We start from the raw sequence: 9,322 nt of genomic DNA, 5'->3' as shown, positions 1-9,322 counted from the left end.
AGGGCTGCCTGTGGTACCCCCCCTCAGCCCACGGTGCCTGTCAGCACGCCCTGCTCCTGCGCCCTCAGCTTACCCGCCCCCCCCCCCCACTTCTATGAGAAGCCAGGCCTCTGGGGGCAAGGGCCCCGAGGTTGCTGCCCTGCCCACCCTATGCCCAGCGTCACCCACCTCTGGATGGCCCCTCCTCCGGCCTCCCCATCCCCGGCCTCCTTCTCCTCCCCTGTATCTTCAGCTCCCCTCCCTTCTCTCCTGGTTCTTCCTCCCCCCGCCCCAATTTTTTTTAATTGGTAAAATACAGATAATATAAAATTTGCCACGTTCACCGTTTTTGAGGGTAGAGTTCAGTGGCACTGTTGTGCAGCCATCACCACCGTCCACCTGCAAAACTGAAACTCTGTCCCCATTAAACGCTCATTCCCCATCCCCCTCCCCTGCGTAAAGTCCTCGAGGTTCATCCATGTTGTAGCGCCTGTCAGAATTTCCCCCCTTTTAAAGGCCGAATGATATTCTGTCGTACGTAGAGACCACATTGTGTTTATCCTCCATCCGCCGCGGACTGCGGGGCGCCACCGTGTTTTAGGCACCGCGGATATGCGAATAATGCCGCTGCGGACACGGGTGCGCAGACATATTTTCCAGTCCTTGCTTCCAATTCCTCGGGGTCTGTGCCCAGAAGTGGGATTGCTGGATTGCATGGTGATTCTGTGTTTAATTTTTGGACTGGTTTCTCTCCTTCTGCATGTAAACACACTCAAGTGTCTCTCACTAAGAACATAAAAACAAGTCCCTGAAAAGCCACCCTTTTCCTTAATTCTCCACCCAAACTTCCTCCCATCTCCTTCCTTGTGCAGCTCTCGGACGGCGATGTGGGGACATCTCCACGTGCCAGGAGCTGCGCTCTCGCCCACGAGTGAGCCCTCTAACACCTCCACGGACCCCTGGCCTCCGCGCCGGCACGAGGGCCGGAGCGCCCAGACTTGGGCTGAAGCTGCTCTGGCCCCGCCCACCGTCGGCCTCGCCCACCCCTGCCTAGGGCTGCAGGCCTTGGTGTTGGCGCCCCCTGGGGAAAATGCGCTGGCGAGGGGCACATCCTGCAGGGCATTTATTTCCTGGCAGTAGGGACCCACCTCCCCTGCGCTGAGCTGTTACTGCTGAAAGTAATTTTGTACGGATTCTCTGCAGCCGGAGAAAGGGATGAAGAAGCTCTTTGTGTCCTGCATCGGCGAGCGGTTACGCGGGCTAGGCGGGGCTGCGTGGCAAGAGGGGGGATGGGGGGGGCTTGGCACTCTGTGCCAAGACCTCACGTCTGCACTGCGCCCGCCCCGCGCTGCCCACCCCGCAAGCTCGGACCTAGGACGCCGGGAAGAAAGGAAAGCCGCTGATGGCTGAGCTCGGGACGGGGGGGAGGGGGGGGGGTGGTCTGCACTTGGCGAGGGGGCGTCACTTAAGTCAAACTTGGCGGCAGGGACGCGCCCCCGCGAGAAGCCAGCGCTGCGGCCCAGGGCGAGCAGGCGCCCCTCCCCGGGCCGTGGGCTGGGCCCTTAGTGCCCTCCCGGCCGCAGCGCTTCTCCCGCACAGGGAGAGCAGTGGGACCCGCGTCCCGGGACGTCCCACCTGGACTCCCGGCAGGTGTGGTGGCAGAACTTCAGGTATAAGGCTTTTGCCAGCAGTCCTGCTGGGGAAAGGGGTGGTGGGAGAGGGGCGAGGTGAGACCCCTGGGGAGAGTGGGGAGGAGGGGATGGGGGAGCCCATGGCGGGCCGTGTGGATGAGGAATCTGAGACTCAGGGATGGGCGGACTGGCCCAGGCCCTGAGCTTGGGGGGGGGGGGGGTCGAGGCAGGGAGCGCAGCTGGGGTACAGGGCCCTGCCCACTGCCCGAGGAGCTCGCTGAGTGGGAGGCTGTGGCTCCAGGATCCGGTGGGGCGGGGATGGGGCAGGGGATTCTGGGTGATGGGGGCCGGGACACAGAGAGTCCTGGGGAAGGTAGAACTCAGGCAGCGAGCTGCTTGCTCCCAGGGAGCTGGGGGTCTTGTTATGGAGCTGGGCCCCCTGAGCTGCAGGTGAGAGACTCCAGGGCCCAGACTTTGAAGCAGGACTGGGACGGGAGGGGTCAGTCCCCTTGATCTGCAGCCCAGGCGAGGTCCCGCCTCTGCTCTTATTTATTTATTTTTGCGGTACGCGGGCCTCTCACTGTTGTGGCCTCTCCCGTTGCGGAGCACAGGCTCCGGACGCGCAGGCTCGGCGGCCATGGCTCACGGGCCCAGCCGCTCCGCGGCATGTGGGATCTTCCCGGACTGGGCCACGAACCCGTGTCCCCTGCATCGGCAGACGGACTTCCAACCACTGCGCCACCAGGGAAGCCCCCGCCTCTGCTCTTGCTGGAGCCGCCTCCCTCCTGGACTGCCCCTCCTCATTCCCCCAGCCTGGTGCCTGTTCTCATTCTGGGCTCACCAGGACCCCCAGGGAATTGGGGCTCTGGGATTCAAACCCAGGCTTGGCTCAAGACTCACATCTCAGTTTACAGCAGGCACCGGGAGGGTGAAATGAGGAACCTCAGGTGAAGGCTAGCAGGTGCTGGTCCGGCCGCCCCACAGGTTTCCGTCTGGGCACATTTGGGGAGGGGCGGTTGAGAAACCTGGCCCCCCACCCCCGCTCTCTCCAGGCGCCTCCTGGCCCTCCCTACGGTCCTGGCTAGTGAAACAAGAAGGAGGTTCAGAGGGGCTCCCAGCTCGAGCTGGGCAGGCCTCTCCACCTCTCTGCCTTGTTTCTGCACATGGGTGACGAGGTGGCCACAGCCTCTTTCCATCTGCCATTCAGATCGGATTAATGCACGGAAAGCAGTTGACCCTGCTCAGGAAGGTGCTGTCCTGCCACGGAGCAGGCCTGGCTTGGGTACAGGCACTGGTGAGCCCCTCAGACACTGGCTGGTCAGGAACGGACTCCTACCTGTCCCTCATCTCCCTCCCTCAGAGCAGGGCAGCGGGGTCCACCTCCTTGTAAAGGCAGGAGTGGGCGGGCCTGGGGGAGGCACCTTGTCACACCGCTCAGAACCTGTGCTCCCACCCTCTGCTTCTAGATCCTTCTCCAGAGCCCTGCCAAGGCCGACTGGGCAAACACGTTGCAGGGAAGAATGTGCTCAGGACCACTCTCAGAGCTGGAACCAGAACTTGACGAGGCCCACTGGGGTCCGAGGAGACCCCACCCCAACAAGCAGTGAGGTGGTGGGCACCATGCACCTCTCAGGGCAAGGGGTAACCTCAAGGCAGAAAAGGGGCTGGTGCTGAGGACAGCAGTGACCACCCCTCCTCTGGGCTGGGGGAACCAGTGTCCAACCCTTGGCGCTTCTCCACCCATCTGGGTGCAAGGGCAGCACCCACCACTGAAACTCCAAACCTCTTCCCTGTTGTGCTCCATGGTTCCCCCAGGGTCTTCAAAGGGGCAGCGGATGCTGGAGGGGGCTGCTTTGGTCAGAAGGCAGGCTCGTGGGGGGGGCATTCAGGACGGCCCTGGAACCCTTCGGGTCCTGATCCATGTTCTAACTTCACTTTGAGCACTTGGTGGGTGTCGGCTGTTGTAAAGCAGAACCTGTGTGAGCAGCTGCCCCCTGCCGTTGGTGCGCTCAGCCCCCAGAAGCAGGAAACCAGCTCCTTTCAGCGAAACCCTGGCTCTCAGTCTGCATCACGAGTCAGAGATTTGGGACTTGCCATTCTCCTTCTTCAAGCGTCCAGTGCGTGGAGAGCAGCCACCACATCTGTGGTCCTTGGTTCCGCGCGCCCCTCGTGGTGGTGCTGCCTCCGCGGCCCCAGCCTCATCTTCAGTGGGCTCTTCATGCCAGGTGACCGCTCGGGATCACTGCTGTTCTTCTTTGACCCTCGTGGACCCGTAGGCCGCTACAAGAACCTAGGCCCTGCTTTAAGCCCGCTAGCCCTTTTGGTCTAGTGCTAGGAATCAGCGCTCTTACTGTCATGGCCCTGGATTTGATCCCCAGTCAGGAAACTAAGATCCTACTTCAAGCCACTGTACCCTGCAGCCCCTCAAGACCAATAAGAGAAGCCATTTTAGGCCTAAGCTATTTTGTGATCTAAGCCTGGCCGCAGTGCTTGCCCTTGACCAGGCCAGGGAAATAACTTAACCATAACAGAGACAACAGATCAGTCACCAAGACTCCCAGTTCTGCTTCAAAGGTAAAGGATAGCCTGACGCACATTCTTGAGCTATATGACAGGGCTCGAAGCCCCTTGAACAATCAGCCACCAGACTAACTGGAGCCAGAAACTTGATGGTGCTGACCTCTGCTTGCTGTCGTGACTTAATCCCGGCCTCTGCCGACCCAGGATGACTCTTGAATTCAGTGACTCAACAGCACAAGAGCTTTTGCATCTCTTCACTCTGTAATCATCAGTTTTTGGGATAACGCCCCTCAAGCTCACAAGGTGGTTGCTGCAGTTCCGGACATCACATACAAGCATGACAACCCAGAGAAGAAGGGGACCCATTTTTCATGCCATGATTTCGTTTGGTTTTAGTTATAACCAACATAGAGAAAAATGCTCCAATCACAAATTCATGCTGATGAATTTTTACAAAGTGAAAACATCCATGTAATCAGCCTCTAGGTCAGAAAACAATTCACTAAGAGCACCTCAGGAGGCCCTGTCATGTCCCCTTCAGTCACCCCCAAGGGTGAGCAGTATACTGATGTATACTGATGTCGTGGATTAGTAGCGCCTGTCTGTATAATTGGAATCATACCTTTCCCTGTCTGGCTTCTTTTACTCACGGAGGCCTCTGAGATTCATCTGTATTGTTGTGGCTGGATATCATTTGCCTCTTTCAAGTGCTACACGGTATTGTGTCACGTGAATATACCACAAGTTATTTATCTCCCTACAGTGGACGAGCTTTGGATAATTTTCTGTTTGGGGCTGTTTCAAGTAGTACTGCTATGAACAGTCTTGTAGATGTCTTTTTGTTTCCTTCATGAAAAGAATTGTGATATAATTTACATACGGCTAAGTATATAAACTTTAAGTGTACAGATTGATGACATTAGATATATATATATAACATATATGTAGCACATATATGTGCTATGTGCATATATGTAGCACATATATATATATATATAATATATATACATAGATATGCAATGTAGCCACCACTCACATCAGGATGCAAAGCATTCCAGAAACCCGGAAGGCTCCCTGTGCCCCTCCTGCCCGAATCTATCCCCTGAAGTTCCTCACAAATTGTTCCTTTTTAAACCCTGTATAAACGGCATCAGCTACTTTGTGTCCCATGTCTCCTATCCAGACTTGTGCTGTGAATCACCCACACAGCTGTATGTACTGGCAGTCCATCCACTCCCATGTTTGTTGCTGTGCTGTGTTCCATTGTACAGAAATACCAGGGCCGTTGCCTAGTCTACTGCTGGTGGCATTTGGCCAGTTGTGGCTTTTATGCAGGACACTGCTCTGGACATACTTTACACATGTTCTGGTGTAAATAAGCCCTCATTTCCATTGGGCAGGTACCAGAGGTGGGATATACGTATGATTAGCTTCAGTCGGTATTGCCAAACGTCTTCCCAAAGTGTTTCCTCCAGTATTGCAAGACGGTTCCGGTTGCTCCACAACCTTGCCAACACTTGGTATTGTCAGTTTTTAAAAATTTTAGCTCTTCTGGTGCGTGTGTAGTGGTGCTTCATTGTGTTTTTAACTTTCTGGCTGTGGAAATTGATGAACGGATTCTAAAATTTGTGTGAGACCAACCATACATTAGAGGCCTCTCGACCCTCCGGTCTTGTCCTTCCTGCCCTGCATCATTGCCAGAAGCTCTGCTTGTTTCCTCTCCCCCTAGGAGTGGCCTCTCCCTTGACCAGAGCCAGATCCACAGGCTCCCGGCAGCCCCAAGACAGCGGGGGAGGTGGTGGTGAATTTTCCGGTCGAGTCTACAGATTTCCCATCTCGGGAATTTTAGTCCGTCTTGTCCTTATTGCTTCTCCAGGTTTCTAGTGTCTTAAAAGATCGTTTCTGTGATTTATCTGCCTTTTCTTGTCTTCAATGGGAGCATGAACCTGCCACAAACGACTCTGTCCTCCTGAGAGCAGGGTCGGCCAAGTTTCTCCTTTACGGTGAGGGACCTTTTCCATAAACCTTCCCTTCAGACATCCTCTTTGGCCAGAATTGCTTTCTAAGCCTTTGACTCAACTAATTACCAACCAATGTTTCACCCCACCTGGCTGACAATAGGAAGGATTTACCCCGGGCAGAGGTCACCTTCACAGAAAGGTGTGCACCTGGACAAAATTTGGATTCTGTCCAGGAAAAGGGTGGATGGACATGAGGGAAGCAATGGGGCCTAGTGGTGTTCACGGTCATTGTCCAATCAGAATGATGCTAGCCATGCACAGCCTCCGCAGCTGGGTTAGAGGTGCAGATATGGACAAAGTGTCGGGGAGAAATCATCTGAGCATTTATGAAGCCTGACGTTTTACTAAGATTTCTACCTGCATCCTCTCACTTAGCCCACGTGCTGACCGCATGCATCAGGGATCCCATCTTTACATGGGAAAACCAAGGGGAGCAGAGAATTGCCCAAGGTCACACAGCTGGTGAGCAGCACAGCTGGGACCCCGGTCCTTCTACGTCTGTTTTTTTTTGTTTTGTTTTGTTTTGTTTATAAATTTATTTATTTTTGGCAGTGTTGGGTCGTCGTTTCTGTGCGAGGGTTTTCTCTAGTTGCGGCGAGCGGGGTCCACTCTTCATCGCGGTGCGCGGTGCACGGGCCTTTCACTGTCTCGGCCTCTCTTGTTGCGGAGCACAGGCTCCAGACGCGCAGGCTCAGTAGTTGTGGCTCACGGGCCTAGTTGCTCTGCGGCATGTGGGATCTTCCCAGACCAGGGCTCGAACCCGTGTTCCCTGCATTGGCAGGCAGGTTCTCAACCACTAGCGCCACCAGGGAAGCCTCTATGTCTGTTTTATAAGATGCAAAATTTCTTTTGATAGCGGGACCCAGCAGGATGACACCGGGAGAAAGAAAGACAGAACTCTGTAACTTATAGTGTGGCCACACGGTGTTGCACCCAGGCGCGGGGTACTGCAGGCTGGGGCAGCATGTGTGGCCTGTGGCTGGGGGTCAGCTGGACCACTGGGCTGTTCCTCACTGCCTGGTACCTGGCCGTGGGGCGGTTAGGGTGGGTGTACAGTGGCCTGGAGTGTGAGAGCTTTAAGGAAAGAGGTTGGGTGTGCACTTAAGTGGCTGCTCAAGAAGGGGAAATGACCATCTCTAGCCAAGGCCTCAAAACCTGGTCAAGATAGTACAGTCAAAACTATATTCGCTGACAACAATGATTGCTTTTGTAATAAGAAAAAAAAACCCTCTAAAAGTAAAAAGATATACAAGCAAAACAAAACAAACCTGTATTACAGCAGAGCTGGGACCTGAACCCAGGTCCTTCTATCCCCAAACTCCCATTTCCCCCTGTGACCGGTCCCAGTATCCCCTTTTTGGGATTCCTAGATCCGGACTAACTTAAAGGAAGACAAATCTAGTTAGTGGCACAAATTTGGGGAATTTAAAAACTCATTCTCATGCAGTCACCGAGACATAGGGACAGGGTCCAGCCCCTCGCCACGTGCACATTATGGAAAATGCAAACATCTTACTATAAAAGTTTCCAAATGTTCACAACAGTAGAGCCTTGTGACAGATAACAGGAAACATATTGGTCTTCACCTGGTCCTGGCACGAATCTCCCCAAACTCTTGGAATTTCCTAAATGACCAGAGTCTTAAAGGTGTTTCTTGTCATATTAATGAGGTGACTTTTGGAAAGCCCCTCGGTTACCTAAGGAGGGGGCTGGTTGCCAGGAGAACCAACTTTGTGGTTAGAGGGTTCCAACTTTCAGTCCCACCCCCAGATGTCCAGGGAGGGGAGAGGGGCTGGAGGTTGAATCAATGGCCAATGATTTAATCAATCAGGGTCACAGCAATCAGAAGAGTGTTGCTTCTGGTTTTGTTCGTCCTTTAGGGTCAGTCCTGTCAGTTCTGTAGGGTCTGCCCCATCCACTGGGGGTTGCAGCACTCACCAGGTGTTATCTACCCCTAGTTGTGGTTCATCTGAGTCTGACGTTTGGTCATATTGGCCACAGGGCCTGGGGTCTGGGGTCCCTGGGGCTGGCCACGGATGAAACCTCCTGAGTGCATGTATGAGAACAGAGCCCCTAAGGGGCGCCGAGGGCAGGGACACCCAGGAGTGTCCACATGGGGTCAACTCCCTGTGACTTGGGGTGTTTTTGTGTGAGGATGAGGCCAAGCGGCTCACCATTCCTTGCACTGGTCTGGTTGGATCTCGGGGTGGGGGGGCAGCTGCCTGTCCCTCCCGGACGATCTGAGTGTGAGCGGGAGAGGAGCGCCCTGCTGTCTGCCTAGCCCAGGAGGCGTCCCCGGGGACTTGGAGCTCAGGATGGCCAGCCGGGGCTGGGGGTGGGGCACCTTCTGCTCTCACAGCGCCTATCGCACTTTGTACTGCTTTCCTGCAGCTGCTGCAACAATCACTGTCTTGTGGCTTAAAACAACCAGGAGGTTCCACGGGAGGACCCTTCCGGCGCCTTCCAGCTTCTGCGGGCTTCAGGTGTCCCTGGCTGTGGCCTCATCCCTGTGGTCTCTGCCTCCATCACGTGGCCTCTCTCTGTGTCTGTCCCTCTCCTCTATCTTATAAGGACACCAGACATTGGAGATGGGCCCTGCCTTCCAAATCCAGGACGGCCTCATCTCGAGATCCCTAACTTAGTCCCACCCTCAAAGACCCCTTCTCCAAACAGGGTCACCTTCACAGATTCTAGGGGTTAGGAGGTGGACACCTTTCCTGGGGCCACCATTTAGCGCCCAGCACTCAGCCTGTTGGCTTCTCCCCACTATTCTGGGGGTCCTGGGGGCCCAGAGGCTTTCTCTCTCCCCGAGTCCAGCAGCACTTCAGGAAGTGTTCGCTGTGTGAATGTCCCTGTCAACCCTAGGCTGGTCCTCCCCGTGAGGGAGGGTGGTCGGGTCACAGCCACACCTACGATCTTGGACGGCTTGGAGGGATTCTGATGGCGTCGGCCAAAACACAAGGCAGAAAACCCCGCAGCGCAGCTCAGGTGCTACCCGAACCTTGCCCCTCTCCTGCCAGGGCCCGACCCAGAGGCCAGTCCCCTGCTTCCGTGCGCTTCGGAACTCCAGATGCGCAGCAGCCGGTGGGTGAAGGACACAAGCCTCTGACGCTGTCCGTGGTCCTGACCACCTGAAGCGGCTCTGCCGTGGGGACAGCTGGCCACCAATCA

This window comes from Phocoena phocoena, chromosome 17 (genome assembly GCF_963924675.1).
Source record: "Phocoena phocoena chromosome 17, mPhoPho1.1, whole genome shotgun sequence".
Lineage (NCBI taxonomy): Eukaryota > Metazoa > Chordata > Mammalia > Artiodactyla > Phocoenidae > Phocoena > Phocoena phocoena.
Note: the sequence above shows the minus strand (reverse complement) of the source record.